This window comes from Pinus tabuliformis, chromosome 5_2, assembly GCF_031772625.1.
Source record: "Pinus tabuliformis cultivar Carrire ecotype Pingquan chromosome 5_2, CPIR1, whole genome shotgun sequence".
NCBI classification, from domain to species: Eukaryota; Viridiplantae; Streptophyta; class Pinopsida; order Pinales; family Pinaceae; genus Pinus; species Pinus tabuliformis.
The window spans coordinates 105,642,082-105,663,801 of record NC_142306.1 but is presented as its reverse complement, the minus strand read 5'-3'; the positions used below and the strand labels follow the sequence as shown (position 1 = coordinate 105,663,801).

Sequence of the window (21,720 nt, the reverse complement as noted above, 5' to 3'; positions counted from 1 at the left end):
AATGTCTAGAACAATGCTCTCTGGCCAAAGGTAAAATCTTTTATTTGGCTTATCATGCATTAGAAAATCCTTACCTAGGAGAATTTAGTAAAAAGAGGATTTGTTGGGCCTTCCAGATGTCCCCTCTATGAAAAGGATGAGGAAACGATGAACCATCTCCTAAATGCCTGTAATTGGACCAACAATATATGGGAATGGTTGAAAGAAATTTTCAAACAAATAGACAGACACATAGACTCTATTCAAGACTCCATTGCTAATTGGTGCACAAATTACTCCAGTTGCAATACGGTTAACAATATTTGGAGGCTCTGCCCCAGTTTTATAGTCTAGAATGCTTGGAAAGAGCGGAACAGAAGAATCTTTCAAAAAGATTTTAAGCAGCTAGAAACCATCAAAACAATCATTATGAACAGTCTAAAAGAAACTGCCCTTACCACCTGCAAAGTGGAACTGGACAAGATGCTCACTCCCAATGACTCTCGCATTCTGAGTTTGTTTGGCATGAATGGTCTGACAAGTCACAAGGCTCAAGATAACCACCTTCGACCTGCTCCTGCTCCTTCGACCTGGCTACCCTCAACCTCTGGTTTCTACAAATTAAATTTCGACGGGGCCTCCAGGGGAAACCCTGGCCCTCCTGGGCTTAGAGGCATCCTCCGAAATGAAAAAGGTGAAATCCTCCACATTTACAACAGAACGCTTAGGGAGGCTACCAATAGCGAAGTGGAATTCGTAGCCCTAGAACAAGGGCTGCAAATCCTCATCCGGCTGGGTAAAGGTTCAGTTATAGTGGAAGGTGATTCCCTCCTGGTCATCAATATAGTAAAAAGGTTGCAAAATGGAACTCGGCTGGAGAAAGTCACAAAGCACTGGAGACTAGCCATGGTAACTACGCTCATAGCGAAACATCTCTCCTCCCTCAATAGCATTGTTCCACAAGCAGTCAGGAGGAAATAAAATGGCTTAGCAGATTGTCTTGCCAACCACGCAGTTGATCATCTGAGGGGGATCACTAACACCTGTTGGCAAGATGTCACAGATAACGAGCTTCGGGATCAGTTCACTCTTATCTCGAGGCATGATCTTACCAGAACATCAAGAATGGAAGAAGAGTTGTGGGCTACAGCTCATTAGTTACTTATGGGAATTAATAAATCACTTCATACCAAACGAAGATACAACGAGAATCAGGCCCATGGAGTACCTGAGGGAGGGTGGGAAATCATCCACAGGTACACAGTTCATCGAAAGGGGAGGACAATCAACAAAAAATATGTTTGGTGCCATCAGCAAAACATAAGGGAGGACACATGGCTCTCAACCAATAGCCTCAAGCATGGCAGAGTTAAGGCTCTGAGTCAGCATCATGAGCAAGAGATAGGAAACCGTAATGGTAGTTATTATGGCAGGAACAACATATCTCCAATGGCGAAGTGGGAGATCTCGAGCCAAACCTTACTGCCCTCAGCTATATCTAAGGCATCAAACCAAATGATAGAAACAATGCTTTCTCCTAGCTCTTCTCCTAACAATCACAGTGCTTCTAGGTTCTTTACTGTTTCCTCGACCTACAATTTCATAATGGCGTGTAAGGCTAGTCAGAATGTCTCTACTAACCGGGACCTGCGAAAGGCCGGGAGGCTTACAAAACTAGAACCACTAAGAAAGAGAAATGCAAAATAGAAGAGATCAAAGCTGCGGTTACAGAGGAGGAAGATCATTTGGACGCTCAGACTCTGGAAAAGGAAATGGATTGGCTTTCTGATCCAGGCACTACGACCACAAGAGCAACATAGTTCATTCGAATGCAAGGCGAAATGTGGAGAATGAGTACCATGTTGGATAAGGTGCTCAGCATGTAGGCTAAAGATATCAAGAGAGCTCACCAAGCTATCTCCCTCGTTTCCACAGAGAATTCGGCTAAGTTTGATGCCATGGAGTTCAATTTCAGTTCCCTGACTCAGGAAGTCAGAACCCTCTCGCAAAAGCTTAGTGTCCTCATTAATCTTCTCAGGCACTCCATCAAACAGGGATCCATTGCTACGGTGGAAGCCCCGGCAGAGGTAACAGACACCAGCCAGGTGAAGTGTCCCAATCCGCAAAGGTCTTAGCAGCCCGAGTTCGTGACTACAATGGCCAGCCCTAGTTCTCACAGTAAAGACTATGTGATTTTGAAGCTGTAATGGCTTCTCAGCTTCTTGTTTCTCTCCTCTTTTTGTTTATCTCTAGTGTAGCTGTGGAGGTCCTCCAAACCCTTTTTTCCTTTTTTGATTTCACTGACAAGCAGTCCAAGGTGGTGGTTATTTCTAGTTCAGAACCCTCATTAGGCAGCCCTGCATGGTTAGCCTCGAGTCCAGTATTTATGGTTTCAGCTGCTTACAGTCATTTTGAGCATGCATTGCTAAATATGTTTTGTCTGTGCGTACAGACCTTTTGTATCCTATGTTTTTTTACAAATTAATATAAAACTGTTTATTTACACACAAAAAAACATACCATGGTTTTTGTTGCACAAAAGTACTGATTGAGACATTAATTCCATGATTCTCTTCTATGAACTTATTGAACAACTATATCTGAGTGGTGTCCAAGATATGTTTTTCATGTTCTTCATACTAATTTTGTGTTATTCTTCTCTGCATCACATCCCTTACTTTTGCTGAAACACGTGAATTTTCATCCAATATTCATATATTATTTTTATAACAACTTCTCCAAGGCTATCTTTGTATGGCTGCCTACAAATAATTGTCCAACAAGCTAGCTCGTCATTTTCTCCTATTTGCAATTGAAATTTCCTATGCTTGTGCAATGTTTTTCGTGAGGTCCCTAATTCTTTTCCTATATATTTTTCGAAATGATTTTCTTTAGTACTTGATGAAACCACTACCATTTTTATTTCTCTATGTATATCTGGATCACTTTTTCTTGTAGGCATTCCAATTTATTTTAGAGCACTATTTATATTTTGAATCACATTTTCCTTCACCTTTTTATCCTTTGTCGATTTTAAAATACCCAATAGTGTTGTAGCTTCTTTCAATTTCTTTGATGTTGAGAGACCTCTCAAAATTTGAGCTTTAATTGCCACATTTTCATATTTGAAGAACTTATCAATAATGATCTTAACACGATATCGTACTACATGGTCAACTTTTTTATCTCCATTTGTGTCATTGTCAACATTTTCTAACATCTCATCATCGATATTGATTTCATCTATACATATGAGAATTTATTGTAAATGGATATAAATATACATTAAATAATTAAATTAAAAAATAGATTTTGAATGAAATTGAAACTAATAAATATATATAATTTCAATAATACACATGACATATATACACATACCTAATGGTGATTCAACTTCTTCACTTGAATCTCTTTCAATATCATCAATCATTGGTTCATTATCTTTTTCACTTTGTCTTTCAACATTTTCAATCTCATCATCAATGTTATGAGGAAAATCTTTCTCTCTTGACATTGCAAAATATTTTTAAATTAGTTCAACAAATAAAAATTAAATTTCACAATACACTATTAAATTTTAAATATTGTTTATAATATTTACATTTATATACTTGCTTCAACTTCTTGTTGAGATTGATTTTCCCTTTCAAAATTTAAGCGTTATTCCTTCTTTCTTCTGTAAGATTTTCTCAAGTATTCTCTACAAGCCTCAATGTCTCTTATTCAATTATATTTTATGTTTAAATTTCTTTGATTTACCATGATAATTCAATCTATGTATATTTTTAAAATCAAACCCAAAAAAATCAATTTCAAAATCCAAAAAAAAAATTATCTTTCTAAATTCAGCCCAAAAAACACACTTTAAAAATTCAACCCAAAAAACTTACTTTCAAAATTCAACCCAAAAAACCTACTTTTAAGATTCAGCCCAAAAAATGCATTTTCAAAATTCAGCCCAAAAAGTCTGCCTCTGGTAGCTCAAGTGGTAGTGGTCGTGGAAAAAAAGTCTCACCTAACTAGAAGTCATGGGTTCAAATCTTGTGCTATGCTCCCCCCAGTAGCGAGGTGAATAATGGACATATAAACACGAAAATAGGAAATTCCTACCAGGCTTACAAAAAAAAAAATCAACCCAAAAAACACACTTTAAAAATTCAACCCAAAATACTTACTTTAAAAATTTAGCCCAAATGAGGAATGTGAGTGCAATTTTACTGTTTCGGCTGAATTTATTTATAGTGTTTGGCCAAAATAATTTTTCGCAGGGTCGCAACATTTCAATTCTGCAACCAATGGAAAATATGCATAGGTTTTCGGTCGAATTTTGAAAAAAAATCAACTGAAAAAAATTTCCATTTTTTTTAATGTCTGTTCGTGGCAAACAAAAATTCAGCCAAATTTATTTTATTAAACAAAAAACATGCAAATTTGCAACAGCTCATCTATGATCACCTTTATCCAACTTTATAATTGTTAAACTTCATCAACTATGGTGAATTCACTTTTGGAACCAATACCAGCATTTGCAAAATTGAATCTACTTTCAGTAGATAAAATTTTATTGAAATTCATAGATATTTGCTAATTTTAATTAATTTTCTAATAAAATGTGTGCAAAAAAATCGTGAAGGTCATTATGATTCAGTGAAATAAAAATTTGTATCTTCCAAAATACACTATAAAAGAATATCAAAAATTTGTGTTGCATTACGTTGGTCTGTCTTCTGTAATGGGTAGTTTTTAGATTTTTAGTTTTTAACTAATATTTTGAGAAACATGATGTTATGTTAAATATCTTCAAAATCTGTGGTTTTTTCATATTGGTTCAATTCAAAAAAATCTAATAATTATGATGTGCATCAGTTGGTTTCGTAAATATAACCATATCGAAGTAGAGTCTCTCTAGATTGTTACAACATATTTTTTGTTTCAAAAACTCCAAGTTAACAAAGAATACACTAGTGCCAAAAAACATGACTTTTTATCAATCCCTTGAATTTTAAAGAACACATAGTTAAACAATTGTTAAGTTGACATATCAAATGTGAATAAAAAAATTATAAAAAAATAAGATATAAAAAGCTAATAAAATTTCTAACAATTTTTCTTTAATTATAAAATGAAATTCTAAATAGAAAATTTACTTTAGCTTGCTAAAAGTTGAAGAACTTATAAAAATGATATTGTTTTATCAAAAAAGGGAAAAAAATGTAACCCAACTTAATATTATGAGACACACTACAAGAAAAAAGGACATTGGTTAGGGTCAAAAAAATGTCACCATAAGCTCATTGGTGACGGTCAAAAGAACTTTCGTCACCAAATATTCAACGTCACCAAAGGTGGCATCGCCAAAAGTATAAGTGTTATGGTGACATTCAAGGTTCGTCACCAATAATGATTTATAATGACAGATAGTGACCGTCACCATTTCATATTAGCAATGGTGACGAACCTTAGCCTCCATCATCAAAAAATTGAATGTCACTAATGGTGGCATCACCAAAAATATATATGTGGTGACATTCAAGGTCTATCACGAATAATGATTATAATGATGGGCAGTGACCATCACCATTTCATATGAACAACAATGATTTATTGTGATGGACCTTTCATGACCGTCACTATTAATGCATATATATATGGTGATGTTCATTGACCATCACCATTTCATATGAACATCAGTGATTTATGGTGATGGACCTTTCATGGCTGTCACTATTGATGCATATATATGGTGGCGTTCATTGACCATCACCATTTCATATTTTGGTGAGGGTCGAAAAATGTCACCATAAGCTCATTGGTGATAGTCAAAAGAACCTTTATCACCAAAAACTAATCATCATCATTCCATCTGAATATCAGGGCATGATGGAATCAAACCACCAACCTCCTGCTTGTAAAGCAGGCGCTCTTCCATTGAGCTAGCACCCTTTAAAGAATTAGACTTGCAAGAATAGATCTAGGGGAATAACAAAAAGATCCATAGATAATAGAATTAGAGGGGAAAATTAAATATGATAAGAAAAATAATAACCAACAATGAAATATACTAATTTGAACATGTTTAAAGTACATTAAACAGAGATGGCATCCATAGTACATTAAAGTGGCATTGGTCAATGTTGGGCTTGGTCAATTTCCGACTATCCATAGTGCCACCAATCTAATGAAATGTGACAAGAGATGTTTCCATTAAGGGAGAAGCATGTTTAAAGCTCATTGTTTCTTAATAACCATTGTCTCTAACTAACAACCATGCATAGTTCTAGCCACTGCAAAACATGGACACAAAAGTGAGCATAAAGACCAAAATCATAGTACCACCAATCTAATGAACTGTGACTGGAGATGTTCCCATTAATGGAGCAGCATGTTTAAAGCTCGCACTATTTCTTGATAACCATTGTCTCCAACTAACAACCATGCATAATTCTAGCGCATCACTACAAAACATGGACACATAGTGAGCATAAAGACCAAAAGCCCAATCTACCTTAATGGAAAAAACAAGAAATCAAAACTTACAATTTACCAACCATTGAAAGGATAGAAACATGAAATAAAACGTGTTGATACTCCTCATTAAGGACAAACAAAATCATATCACCTTCAAATGAATTTAGAAACCTTTTGATTTCAGAAAATGGTGTTAATACACTTAACTTTAATTGGTTGGAAAAAATGAGTCAAGGAGGCATTTTAAAATCAACGAGAATTATTTATTCATGGCATAAAACAAGTTCAATATTAGAGCATTGAAGATAATTGGACTAGCAAATGAAAGACAATATTCAACTAGAAGATATTATCAGAAGAATTAAAAAGGAAAAGAAAAAGAAGATGGGCACATTTTACTTCAGGAACTTAAAATGAGCTTCTCCAAACCTTTCAAATCAAGGAACCCACGACCTATTCACATAAATGATGTTCAAAAAGAATGAAATATTTGACTGCTAATACTTGTTTCTTGGTCCTATCATAAAAGTGAAATATCAAGAGCATATGCCTCTGGTAAAGAATGTTCAGTTTGTCAATTGTAATAATGTCACAATCATTAGGCTATTATCATTAGGCAACTTCGTTGCATAAAAAACATCATAGCAAGAACTGTTGGCTTTATCACCAATATAAACTAAACTTCATGTATTGAAATTTGAAACGAAGAAAAAAAAAGTTAGTGTATTCATCTCTAAAACATTGATAGATACATGCTCTGACCCAAGCAACTGAAATTATTGATAATGTTACCTAAAATGGAAAATCAAATATGAGAAAATATATTTCAAAGAAAATGTATGAGTCTATTATTACCTAAAACCATCTCACAATGCTCTTCAACTCCAACAAGTAATGAATAATTCATGACATCAATTGACTACAAACACACATTGCACACAATCATGATAATTGGCTAGCTCAACAAAAATTTGAAACTAAGATTACAATTATGGTTGATTAAGAAAAATGAAAACTATATTTACCACAAGAAATGAAGTATCATTCCAGACTGCTCTCTCCAAAAGGCGCTTGGCTTTATTCCCAAGAAATATTGGAGCAGTTGGCATGGTCTCTAAGAGATTCTAGTCCAAAAGAGCTTTGTTGTTGCCTGATTAATCTGCATTGTAATGGGAGCAACCGAAACCTTTGAGGTCATAAACTTGTGTTACATTTCTTCCAAACAATAGATTTTCCATTACCATCAATTCATCCTGATCTCTTTGCCACCTTTTTCATTCTTTATAGTGACCTGAAAGATGAGCACATTATGTAGCATGCACACACACAATGAAGGAAACAAAGCCTGGTAAACTCTCTAGGAGTTTGCAAAAGGTAATTTTCAAATATAGAATAAACAATAATATGAGTATCCAACCTGATAAATACCAAGGATCTTTGCCAAACATGTGGGGCTTCTAGAACATAATGAGTCACAGATATTTGAAATATTCTGACGAAAACTTCATAAAAGATTCCAATTCTATCATGGTGACTCTCTTAATAATAAATCTTTCATCCAAGGATTTTGCAAAAAACACATTGCTCTTTCTTCCTTGAGGTCCCCATTTCTTGCAGCGATTTAGTGACAATCTAAAGTCCATCTCTATTGGACAACACTTTTTCCTAAGGGCATCAAATTGTTTTGCATAATAACGGGTTACCAAGTACTTAACTTTTCTAGGAGGACCCTCATCACGAAAGGATATTTTTGCATGTGTCTTTTATATATAGTGATGAATCTGAACCCCCTTTCCCTTTGGAGCCATATGTGTAAATATCCTCATATCCTAAACTTCTCTCTTTGGAAAGAGCTTTACTCGAGTCTAAGGAACCATCTGACAAATAAAGTAGATTTGAAACAACTCCACCCATACCAAATAAATTTGCACATTCCTTTTCTTTATCCCTATCTATTTCCTTTTGCTTCTCACTATCAGGTACCTTGTCATATAGGCAAGCCTGATATTCTTGCAAGCTTAGTGCATATGCTATTATGCTTGTTGGCTCATCATCATAAACAACAATAACCATATCATTGACACTGGTTGGTAAAAGAATCTTACCCACTCCATTACCACCCATATGACTGACTGATGAGACAAACATAGGACTATAGCTTCTCTGAGAGTCAACTCTAATAGACCCCAATAAATTTTCATGTAAACTCTTGTTGTAACTTTTTGGTAAGTTTGACATAGTTGCCCCAATGCAGCTTCCAAACTCTTCCGATATATTTAATGATTTTACTGGTGAGGGAGGGATTCTTTTCTCAAGAACCTCTATTCCACCTTTATCGTGCATGTTTTAGGCAGATTCAGACATCATCCTGTCTCCTATTGCAATTTGTTGAACTAGATTAAAATATTTTCTGTCAGTAGATTCACTGCCACTGGAAACAATAGCCAAAGTGGCAGAACCAACCTTCATGCCCTTGTGATGTCACAAATACAGCTTAAGCTTTTACTAATTGGCCTTCACCTATCCATATTGCATCTAATGTATTTGACAAGGTTTTTGACAGGGTGCCATATCTTCATCCAAACCATTTGTATTGTCCCTACTATAAACTGCTTCAAAAGGCATTGTCTCATAAACATGGATGTTGGTATCCCATTCACCATTCTCCATATAAAAAGTATGAAACATGGTACCATTAGTTATATTGGATGAATCTCTAATGTTTGGATCTCCTTCCACATCATCCAGATATTCTGGGTTGTTTTACCTTCTGCCAATTTAATAATTTCCATGCCTTAATTTAATTTTCCATTCACAGTCCCAATTCCCTCTAAATGGTCACACAAGTAGGAATTTCCCACATTACTAATCATGTAAAGTTGCCCAGATCCATTATTTAAAACATGCTTGTTGCCAGCTTGGATATCTTTGACCTGAAGATTCCCAAAACAGATAGCTCTGTCCAAACAATTTCCATCAACCATGGAGCATGTGTCCTTGTTAATCAAAATTCCAAAACCACCACTAGCATTTTTACGATCTTTGATTGTACCCTGACGGTCTCCAACTTTTTCATTTATGCTAGAATCATATTCCTCATGTGGAGTCTTAAAATTCTCCAGTGGACTAGATTCCAATTTGGCAAGAGATTTTTTCACTCTAAGAGATGAATCTAAATGGAAAAGATGATGATCCTATTCATAGGCTTCATAAATAAGAAGACACCTTATATTGTTTAACTTTGAAATATCAGGTCTTCCAAGCTCCAACATGTCCAACACTAATGATGGCCTATTGCAACAAACCCTGTGTGAATTTGATAGATTACATCAAAAGAATGAACCCTATGAAGAAATGATTTCCAGCTAAGCAATTTATAAAAACAAATATGGAAATATTCATTAAGTGCAAAGATTATTCTAGCATACTATCATGTTATACAACCTAAAGTACACTAAACAAGCTTTATATACATATATAATATCACCTCAAATTCAACTCTCTCTTTATGAAACATTCCTTCAAGCTCTGCAATTTGCCTCGTTGATTCAAGAACCTTAATACCAGAATAAAAGGATCCATATGTGCCGATTTTCTGTCCAACCAAATTAAAACCTCTCTAAACAACATTTCCACTTTATTCACAACCTGTTCATTTGCATCAAAATGCACATTAGTTTGGATCTGGGGGGTCCTACACCATAGGTATGATAGGCATATATTAATCAACAGATGTCTACCCATATGTAAAATTTTTATCATAAAGTACCTTTGCAGCTTCCTTTTAAGCCAATCTTGTTGATGTGGATCATGGAACCCTAATTTTGAAGGCGGCAAATGCACAGGTAGAACATTGATGGAGGAATATTGGAAACATGCAATCATATTGCCAAACTTGTCACATTGAATTTGGGAACAACGTAGGTCCAATAGATTAGTATGGAATAGCCATTAATTATCATAAAAAATTATGGGTACTCTGGAAAAATCAAGAGCTACATAAATTATGTAAGATATCACAAGGTCAAAATAAAAAAATAATATGAAAACTTTGTGATATAGATAGTTCAGATTAAGAGTCAAGACAGATTGGTTCATATCTGCATTTACTTTGGATATGATAAAATGAGCTACAAGAATAGCAGGGATCGAATTGTCAAAACAACTGCGATAGAGTTCAATCCTATGACCTAATCAATACAATATTGTGTAGCTACAGTGTAACATTGTATGATGAACAATACAATTGGAAAATGATTTACAGGTGAAGTGTAAATATTATTGGATGTCAAACCTCCAAGACAAGCTATGTATCTATTTAGTTCTTGGACAAATTGGTTGGGCATGCAATAATATCAAGCTTGAGAATGAATGTTGGTGTAATTATTTGGATATAGGCTGCTAAGTGAATAGATCCATGTGAAATTCTTGCCATTGTCCTTTCAAATTCACTATCATAGAACAACATATATCAAATGGAACAACATTAGCCAGTCTATAACAAATTGCTAACAAAGAACATCAAAACACTGAGCCTAACAACATCTTTATTATCAGGAATTCCAGCATGATTTTAAAAGTCAGCACATGAGAAGCTAGGTCATATGTTATCCTTTTCTATCTTTTTCATTCATAATGATGACCTCGGAGCTTCCAAACTAAGTCCATTTGTTGTCCCTTTACCGCTGCCAATAATCTCAACATGTGTGCAAGTGCTAAGTCATCTTTCCTTTGGGACTGTGCACAAGTTTCAAAACACTGAGACAGATTTTGCGAGCACATCATCCTCATAATATCACACATACTAATTCATGTGCCCATGATCATGCTACTATAATCCATAAAACCATGAGTGGAAATAAAATATGCATCAAGACAAACTATCTACATCAAAATGAAAGGTACATGAATCACCATGATCAACCCAGAACAATAAGCATGAGATCACCAAGAAACAAACCATCAAAGAAAAGATGGAAACGATGTAGCAGGGGGTTTCTTACCATCATCAACAAACTACTATACATCCACATAAATAGTATCATCTCAAAGTTGGGCATCACTACATTCCGGAAGGAGAAGTATTGCTAGGCTGTACACCTCAAGATGAAGTACCAACAATGATGACCTCATATAGCATGGGAAGGCTGGAAGAGACATCCAAATGGGACTAATCCCTTTAGTCACAACTCTTCGTAGACTATTCAATAACTACAAAGAATGATCTCGGAGGAGTTTTTATAGGTGGACCAAGACAATATGGAGATGTGGAAAGGTTCACTACAACTAGCTGGGAGTCATCAACAAGCAACCCAACAAGAGAGGAAGAGGCATGTTCCATGGATGCATGATGACAGTCATCACCAGAAAGGAGCTATAGAGGAGATCTTAACAGTCATCATGAAAAGGCTCATCAAATATAGCACCATCATGCATAGTCACTTGGTGAGAGGTAGAGTCATAGAGATGATGCCCCTGAAAAGTTTCATAGTAGCCAACCAAAGTCCTATGATGATTCTAATGGATAGGAGATATATCATGTTTTTCATGATATCAGTGGGTCCATGCACTTGATCCAAAGAACCTAAAATGTGAGATAGAGGACTTCTAGCTATGCAACCAACAAGTTTCTGACCTTGCATCAAGGAAGAATTTCAGCTGGTCATGGAGAAAGTGGTATCTACAAAATATTTAATGTTTGTACATCATCACACCATTTTAAGTACCATGGAGAGAACAATGTTATTTCCGATTGTAGTGAGCCTTGAATGTAGTGAACTAAGAATTTACCAATTAGAGATTTGATGTCTCAAATGATTATAGTAACTGGTGATTTTAATTTTTGGTTTAATATGGCTATTGGTAATCCATTTACTTTAATGAGATATTAAACTTAGGTGTTAAAGTTCAAGTGAATGAACAGTGCACACCCACTAGGATCCCGTGAACAAAAGCATTGAACTAACCTGAATGGGTTCCATTACCAACTTCAAAATGCCCAGGGCTAAGTGTAACCATCACCAAAAGCATACAGTGCATAGAAATCACAAGATAGGTGTCCACGGTCCCACCAATATCATGGCTCCTAGGGGCAAGTCACCATCATCCATCCAAGCAACAAGTATAATCATGAGTAAGTAGAAAATATGCACCAAATTTTACAACAATGATGACCTCATCTAGCAAGGGAAGGCTGGAAGAAACATCCAAAGGAGAGGATGGACTAGATGATGAAGTAATCCCTTCAGTCTTGACTCCCCATAGACTATTCAATAACTACAAAGAATGAACTCAAAGGAGTTTGTATAGGTGGACCAACACAAGATGGAGATGTGGAAAGGTTCACTACAACCAGCTGGGAGTCATCAACATGCAATGCAACAAGAGAAGAAGAGGCACGGTCCATGGATACATGCTGAGAGTCATCACCAGAAAGGAGTTATAGAAGAGATATTAGAAGTCATCATGATGCTTAGTCACTTGGTGAGAGGTAGGGTCATAGAGATGATACCCCTGAAAAGTTTCATAGTAGCCAAATAAAGTCCTATGAGGAGTCCAATGGACAGGAGATATATCATGCTTTTCATGATACAAGTGGGTCCATGCACTTGATTCAAAGAACTTAAAATGTGAGATAGAGGACTTCGAGCCATGCAACCAATAAGTTTCTGACCTTGCATCAAGGAAGAATTTGGGTTGGTCATGGAGACAGTGGTATCTACAATAGATTTAATGTTTGTAGATCATCACACCATTTTAATTACCATGGGGAGAACAATGTTATTTCTGATTGTAGTGAGCTAAGAATTTACCAGTCAGAGATTTGATGTCTCAAATGATTATAGGAACTGGTGATTTTACTTTTTGGTTTAATATGGTTGTTGGTAATCCATTTACTTTAATGAGATATTGAACTTAGGTGTTAAAGTTTAAGTAAATGCACAATGCACACCCACTAGGATCTCGTGAACAAAGGCACTAAACTAATCTTAATGGGTTCCATTACCAGCTTCAAAATTCCCAGGGCTAAGGTAACCATCACCAAACGCATAGAGTGCATAGAAATCACAAGATAGGTGTCCACAGTCCCACCAATATCATGGCTCCTAGGGGCAAGTCACCATCATCCATCCAAGCAACAAGTATAATCATGAGTAAGTGGAAAATATGCAGCAAATTTTACAACAATGATGACCTCATCTAGCAAGGGAAGGCTGGAAGAAACATCCAAAGGAGAGTATGGACTAGATGATGAAGTAATCCCTTCAGTATTGACTCCCCATAGACTATTCAATAACTACAAAGAATGAACTCAAAGGAGTTTGTATAGGTGGACCAACACAAGATGGAGATGTGGAAAGGTTCACTAAAACCAGCTAGGAGTCATCAACATGCAATGCAACAAGAGAAGAAGAGGCATGTTCCTTGGATACATGCTGAGAGTCATCACCAGAAAGGAGCTATAGAAGAGATCTGTCATCATGAAAAGGCTCATGAAAGATAGCACCATGATGCTCAGTCACTCGATGAGAGGTAGGGTCATAGAGATGATACCCCTAAAAAGTTTCATAGTAGCCAACCAAATTCCTATGAGGAGTCTAATGGACAGTAGATATATCATGTCTTTCATGATACAAGTGGGTCCATGCACTTAATCCAAAGAACCTAAAATGTGAGATAGAAGACTTCCAGCCATGCAACCAATTTTCTAACCTTGCATCACGGAAGAATTTGGGCTGGTCATGGAGATAGTGGTATCTACAAAAGATTTAATGTTTGTGGATCATCACAGCATTTTAATTACCATGGGGAGAACAATTTTATTTCCGATTGTAGTGAGCCTTGAATGTAGTGAGCTACGAATTTACCAGTTAAAGATTTGATGTCTCAAATGATTATAGGAACTAGTGATTTTACTTTTCGGTTTAATATGGTTGTTGGTAATACATTTACTTTAATGAGATATTGAACTTAGGTGTTAAATTTCAAGTGAATTAACAGTGCACACCCACTAGGATCCCGTGAACAAAAGCATTGAACTAACCTGAATGGGTTCCATTACCAACTTCAAAATGCCCAGGCCTAATTGTAACCATCACCAAAAGCATACAATGCATAGAAATCACAAGATAGGTGTCCACAATCCCACCAATATCATGGCTCCTAGGGGCAATTCACCATCATCCATCCAAGCAACAAGTATAATCATGAGTAAGTGGAAAATATGCACCAAATTTTACAACAATGATGACCTCATCTAACAAGAGAAGGCTGGAAGAAACATCCAAAGGAGAGTATGGACTAGATGATGAAGTAATCCCTTCAGTATTGACTCCCCATAGACTATTCAATAACTACAAAGAATGAACTCAGAGGAGTTTGTACAGGTGGACCAACACAAGATGGAGATGTGGAAAGGTTCACTACAACCAGCTGGGAGTCATCAACAAGCAATGCAACAAGAGAAGAAGAGGCACAGTCCATGGATACATGCTGAGAGTCATCACCAGAAAGGAGTTATAGAAGAGATCTTAGCAGTCATCATGATGCTTAGTCACTTGGTGAGAGGTAGGGTCATAGAGATGATACCCCTGAAAAGTTTCATAGTAGCCAAACAAAGTCCTATGAGGAGTCTAATGGACAAGAGATATATCATGTCTTTCATGATACAAGTGGGTCCATGCACTTGATTCAAAGAACCTAAAATGTGAGATAGAGGACTTCGAGCCATGCAACCAATAAGTTTATGACCTTTCATCAAGGAAGAATTCGGGTTGGTCATGGAGAAAGTGGTATCTACAATAGATGTAATGTTTGTAGATCATCACACCATTTTAATTACCATGCGGAGAACAATGTTATTTCCGATTGTAGTGAGCTAAGAATTTACCAGTCAGAGATTTGATGTCTCAAATGATTATAGGAACTGGTGATTTTACTTTTTGGTTTAATATGGTTGTTGGTAATCCATTTACTTTAATGAGATATTAAAATTAGGTGTTAAAGTTTAAGTAAATGCATAGTGCACACCCACTTGGATCTCGTGAACAAAGGCACTGAACTAACCTTAATGGGTTCCATTACCAACTTCAAAATGCCCAGGGCTAAGGTAAGCATCACCAAACGCATACAGTGCATAGAAATCACAAGATAGGTGTCCACAGTCCCACCAATATCATGGCTCCTAGGGGCAAGTCACCATCATCCATCCAAGCAACAAGTATAATCATGAGTAAGTGTAAAATATGCACCAAATTTTACAACAATGATGACCTCATATAGCAAGGGAAGGCTGGAAGAAACATCCAAAGGAGAGTATGGACTAGATGATGAAGTAATCCCTTTAGTATTGACTCCCCATAAATTATTCAATAACTACAAAGAATGAACTCAGAGGAGTTTGTATAGGTGGACCAACACAAGATGGAGATGTGGAAAGGTTCACTACAACCAGCTGGGAGTCATCAACATGCAATGCTACAAGAGAAGAAGAGGCATGTTCCTTGGATACATGCTGAGAGTCATCACCAGAAAGGAGCTATAGAAGAGATCTGTCATCATGAAAAGGCTCATCAAAGATAGCACCATGATGCTTAGTCACTTGGTGAGAGGTAGGGTCATAGAGATGATACCCCTAAAAAGTTTCATAGTAGCCAACCAAAGTCCTATGAGGAGTCTAATGGACAGTAGATATATCATGTCTTTCATGATACAAGTGGGTCCATGCACTTAATCCAAAGAACCTAAAATGTGAGATAGAAGACTTCCAGCCATGCAACCAATAAGTTTCTAACCTTGCATCAAGGAAGAATTTGGGCTGGTCATGGAGATAGTGGTATCTACAAAAGATTTAATGTTTGTAGATCATCACAACATTTTAATTACCATGGGGAGAACAATGTTATTTCCGATTGTAGTGAGCCTTGAATGTAGTGAGCTACGAATTTACCAGTTAGAGATTTGATGTCTCAAATGATTATAGGAACTAGTGATTTTACTTTTTGGTTTAATATGGTGTTGGTAATCCATTTACTTTAATGAGATATTGAACTTAGGTGTTAAAGTTCAAGTGAATGCATAGTTCACACCCACTAGGATCCTGTGAACAAAAGCACTGAAGTAACCTGAATGGGCTCCATTACCAACTTCAAAATGTTGAGGGCTAAGTGTAACCATCACCAAAAGCATGCAATGCATAGAAATCACAAGATAGGTGTCCACAGTCCCACCAATATCATGGCTCCTAGGGGCAAGTAAACATCATCCATCCAAGAAACAAGTACTATCATGAGTGAGTAGAAAATGTGCACCAAATTTTACAACAGTGATTACCTCATCTAGTAAGGGAAGGCTGGAAGAAACATCCAAAGGAGAGGATGGACTAGATGATGAAGTAAACCCTTTAGTCTTGACTCCCCATAGACTATTCAATAACTACAAAGAATGAACTCGGAGGAGTTTGTATAAGTAGACAAACACAAGATGGAGATGTGGAAAGGTTTAGTACAACCAGCTGGGAGTCATCAACAAGCAATCCAACAAGAGAAGAAAAGGCATGTTCCATGGATACACACTGAGAGTCATCACGAGAAAGTATCTATAGAAGAGATCTTAGAAGTCATCATGAAAAGGCTCATCATGATGCTTCGTCACTTGGTGAGAGATCGGGTCATAGAGATGATACCCCTGAAAAGTTTCATAGTAGCCAACCAAAGTCCTATGAGGAGTCTAATGGATAGGAGATATACGATGTCTTTCATGATACAAGTGGGTCCATGCACTTAATCTAAAGAACCTAAAATGTGAGATCGAAGACTTCTAGCCATGCAACCAATAAGTTTTTGACCTTGCATCAAGGAAGAATTTGGGTTGGTCATGGAGACAGTGGTATATACAAAAGATTTAATGTTTGTAGATCATCACAACATTTTAATTACCATGGGGAGAACAATATTATTTCCAATTGTAGTGAGCCTTGAATGTAGTGAGCTAGGAATTTACCAGTTAGAGATTTGATATCTCAAATGATTATAGGAACTAGTGATTTTACTTTTTGGTTTAATATGGTTGTTGGTAATCCATTTACTTTAATGAGATATTGAACTTAGGTGTTAAATTTAAATTGAATGCACAGTGCACACCCACTAGGATCCTGTGAAAAAAAGCACTAAAGTAACCTGAATGGGATCCATTACCAACTTCAAAATGCTGAGGGCTAAGTGTAACCATCACCAAAAGCATGCAATGCATAGAAATCACAAGATAGGTGTCCACAGTCCCACCAATATCATGGCTCCTAGGGGCAAGTAACCATCATCCATCCAAGCAACAAGTATTATCATGAGTGAGTAGAAAATATGCACCAAATTTTACAACAATGATGACCTCATCTAGCAAGGGAAGGCTAGAAGAAACATCCAAAGGAGAGGATGGACTAGATGATGAAGTAATCCCTTTAGTCTCAACTCCCCATAGACTATTCAATAACTACAAAGAATGAACTCGGAGGAGTCTGTATAGGTGGACCAAAACAAGATGGAGATTTCGAAAGGTTCACTACAACCAGTTTGGAGTCATCAACAAGCAACCCAACAAGAGAATAAGAGGCATTTTCCATGGATACATGCTAAGAGTCATCACTGGAAAGGACCTATAGAAGAGATCTTAGATGTCATCATGAAAAGGCTCATCATGATGCTCAGTCACTTGGTGAGAGGTAGCGTCATAAAGATGATACCCCTGAAAAGTTTCATAGTAGCCAACCAAAGTCCTATGAGGAGTCTAATGGACAGGAGATATATCATACCTTTCATGATACAAGTGGGTCCATGCACATGTTCCAAAGAACCTAAAATGTGATATAGAGGACTTCCATCCATGCAACCAAAAGTTTCTGACATTGCATCAAGGAAGAATTTGGGTTGGTCATGGACACAGTGGTATTTACAAAATATTTAATGTTTGTAATAGCTCAATGGCCTTATCAACCTTCCCTACTTTGAAATAGCATCTTATCATCATGTTATATGTAATCTTATCAGGAGAAAGGCCTACTTATCTCATCTCTTCAAGATGGTCCTTCACTTCTCTAACTTTTCTTGCTCTTCCAAGACAATCAATACAAAGATTGAAGGAAACAAAATCAGGAGCAATGCCCTTCCACTTCATCTGCCAAAAGACTTGATATGCTTCATTGAACTTGCCCTCCTTAACATAGTAATCCATGAAGAAATTATAGGTAAAAGAAGTGGGTTTGCATTCATTGGTATGCATTACCTGCAAAAGTTTCAGTGCTTCTTCTAATCTGTTAGTCTTGAGAAGCCCAATAATCAAAGAATTGTAAGTAATTGAATTGGGAGAGTTTCCCTTCTTCACCATCTTATCCAACACTCCAAAGGCCTCATCAACTTTTCTTGTTGTGCAGAGGGCATTCATAAGAGTAGTGAAGGTAATCATGTCTGGCACACACTCATTATCCTCCATCTCCTCCAAAGCTCCTGGACAACACTGATGTCTCCAAAATCACCATACTTGTGGATTAGAGTATTGTATGTGACAGAATCAGGCCTACATTTGCTTCTCCTCATTCACTTAGCAATTCCCTTGCCTCATTCAATCTACCAGCATTGCAAAGAGCATCCATCAATGCAGTGAAGGCCATGATATCCAATTCACAGCCCTCTGTCTTCATTTGTCTCAACATACCACATGCTTCATCCACTCTCCCAGCTCTCCCTAGAACTTTGATGTAGATTGTGAAGGTGTAAACATTGGGCTTCAAGCCCAGCCTTTGCATTTCTATAAAAAAAATTGATACCTATCTTGTTTCTCCCTTTTTCCCCCGGGAACTCATAAGTGCAGAATAGCATTTCATGCTGGGTACAAGTTTTCTGATATCATCTTCTTGTATACATCCATGGCTTCTCTCTGAAATCCAGATTTTAATAGTAGAGTTATCAAACCATTGTATGACATGCTATTTAGCACAAACCCATATCCTTTCATCTCTTCCAAGGCTAGAGGAGCTTGCTGGATAACTCCTCTGAACCCAAAGACCCAAAAAAATTGTTATAAAAGTCAGGGAATTAGGCTTACAGTGTTTTTCCTCCATCATATCCAAAATTTCTTTCATTGAATTGAACATGTGGGCTGACCTCAGAATTTCTAGGATAGAATCATATGCCTCTGTGTGGTGCAGGAATTTTGGTTTATGAGCTACCCATGTGAAGAAAGTCAATGCTTTTTTTGGATCTGTATATGATTTCAGAACTTGTGCAACATGGTGTGGAGTCAACTCTCCCTACTGTATAAACATGTGGGAAACATCAGGACTTTCAGAAATCAACCCAAATCTTGAAGTTGTTTGAGTGGTCCTTTGTTTGTTTGAGGCCCAATTGCACACAACATTCTGGCAAGAATGGCCATTAAAGTAGATACTTTGAAAGGTGAAAACCCTTTTCCTCTTCTGCCTTCCCCAGTAAAAGTAAAGTTCACCTCTACATATCTTATATCACATGCTCCAAGTGCACAGAGCTCCATTGTTTCGGCCTTCTATTCCTCGGCTCCAACCATATAGTCAATGAAACTCGATCTTTGCTCTCTTGTCGTCCTAATGTAAGGGGAAACTGTTACTACCAAGTGACCAACTAATCAATATCGGCCCAAGCAAGAGAAGAATGCAATCACCAAGAAACTTGTTGACAAGTCTCCATTCAAGGCTTCATCTCTTCAAAAATCATAAGCATTCCCAAGACCAAGCTCCTTGAGACATTAAATCAAATGCTAGGCATGAAATCCGAAATCCTAATCAAGGAGTTAGTAACAGCAGGACTAGTTCTTCTGGTCGAGTTTAACACTCTTTACTTGACCAAATCATAGTTTGTAGAGATAGTCCTTATAAAGGGAGTTATCTTCAAGATCTGAAATCCGAGTCTTAATAGTGACAAAGAAGCGAAGATCATCTTCAATCTCTGTGTATTTTGTGAACCCGCAAAGAGTCTTCTTGAAGATCGAAGAATGGACCTAGAAGGCATTATCTCTGTGGTCTGAATTTACAAGGTTCTGGGTATATATAAATAAGAGATCCGAGTCCTAACAAGTATCCTAGAATCTGACTTTGAAAAATAAAAAGATCGCTATGCATAGAGGGACAATTTGAAATTTCTACTTCACTGATTAAAGAAGCTCTAATCAAGGGAGCATACTTAGGACTATATATATATCTTTGAGAAGGCCTATAGTAGCCTCTCTGTCTTATGTTATGAGTCATGACACCGTGAAAGAAAAATTAGTCCTCATATATTGAAGAAGAATTAGATCTACTTGAGAAACATTTCTTATGCTTGCTAAAAGTTTGTGGGCCCAGTTTGCACAGAGAAAAATATACAGGTGTCTTAGCAGCACAAGGAGAATACTAAGTGGCATGCATTGCAATCAAAGTAAAAGAGTGTCATCCTGAAGGAATTCAAATTCTTGACTCTTGGACAAGTCCTAGACCTGCTTTGAAAATTCTGTCATATGAAAGTTGAAGTCTCAAAAGGAAAATCAATCCACCGTAAGTAATATACTGTGAAAATGGGAAGCCCTAGCCAAAGGCCTAGATACCTATATGAGCTCTTATGCAAAATTGAGATGTCATCATATTTGCAGGAAAATCAATATTGGTATATATTCATAGATACAGTCAGCATTAGAAGAAGTATTGAAATTGCACCCATATCTTTCTTCAAGGCACCTAAAACATCTTATCAAAGATAGTTGTTTAGACAGAAGGAGTGATTCAAGCATGCATGGGTGACCAATCTTCATTAGATAATGGACTACAACTCACATCTATCTATGGCTCGTTTACCTCAAAAGGAGCCCTCCACCCTCTACAAGTCTGTGTCTTGCACTATAGAGATCTCTGTGAAAAAGTTAATTCTTTTTGCACAACTATAGGCCATCAATGTTACATGTCACAACTATATGAATCATGTTATGTATGGCATGAATATTCACATCTTACGACTTTATTACAAGAGCAAACAATTATGATGATAGTTCATAGTTAGTCCTAGCATCGTAATCTCGAATGATCTATATGCTCAACACATCTGACATTAGGTATTAGTTTTGGTACAACATAATTTGCCAATTATTTGACATGATCTCATAAATTGGGTCAAAAGAATTATTGCAATACATGCCTTTAATTTCTGAGATATATATATATAAACAAATTCGTCAAAATTTGTCCTAGAACCCGAGTTTTGTTGCAGTTCTATTAAGCTC

At 36.7% G+C, this 21,720-nt stretch overlaps 1 pseudogene; it reads right to left on the bottom strand.

Annotated features, from left to right (window-relative positions):
• Positions 1 to 1,704: 1,704 nt before the first annotated feature.
• On the bottom strand, positions 1,705 to 8,571 carry LOC149157726 (1-phosphatidylinositol-3-phosphate 5-kinase FAB1A-like; annotated as a pseudogene).
• Positions 8,572 to 21,720: the final 13,149 nt, after the last annotated feature.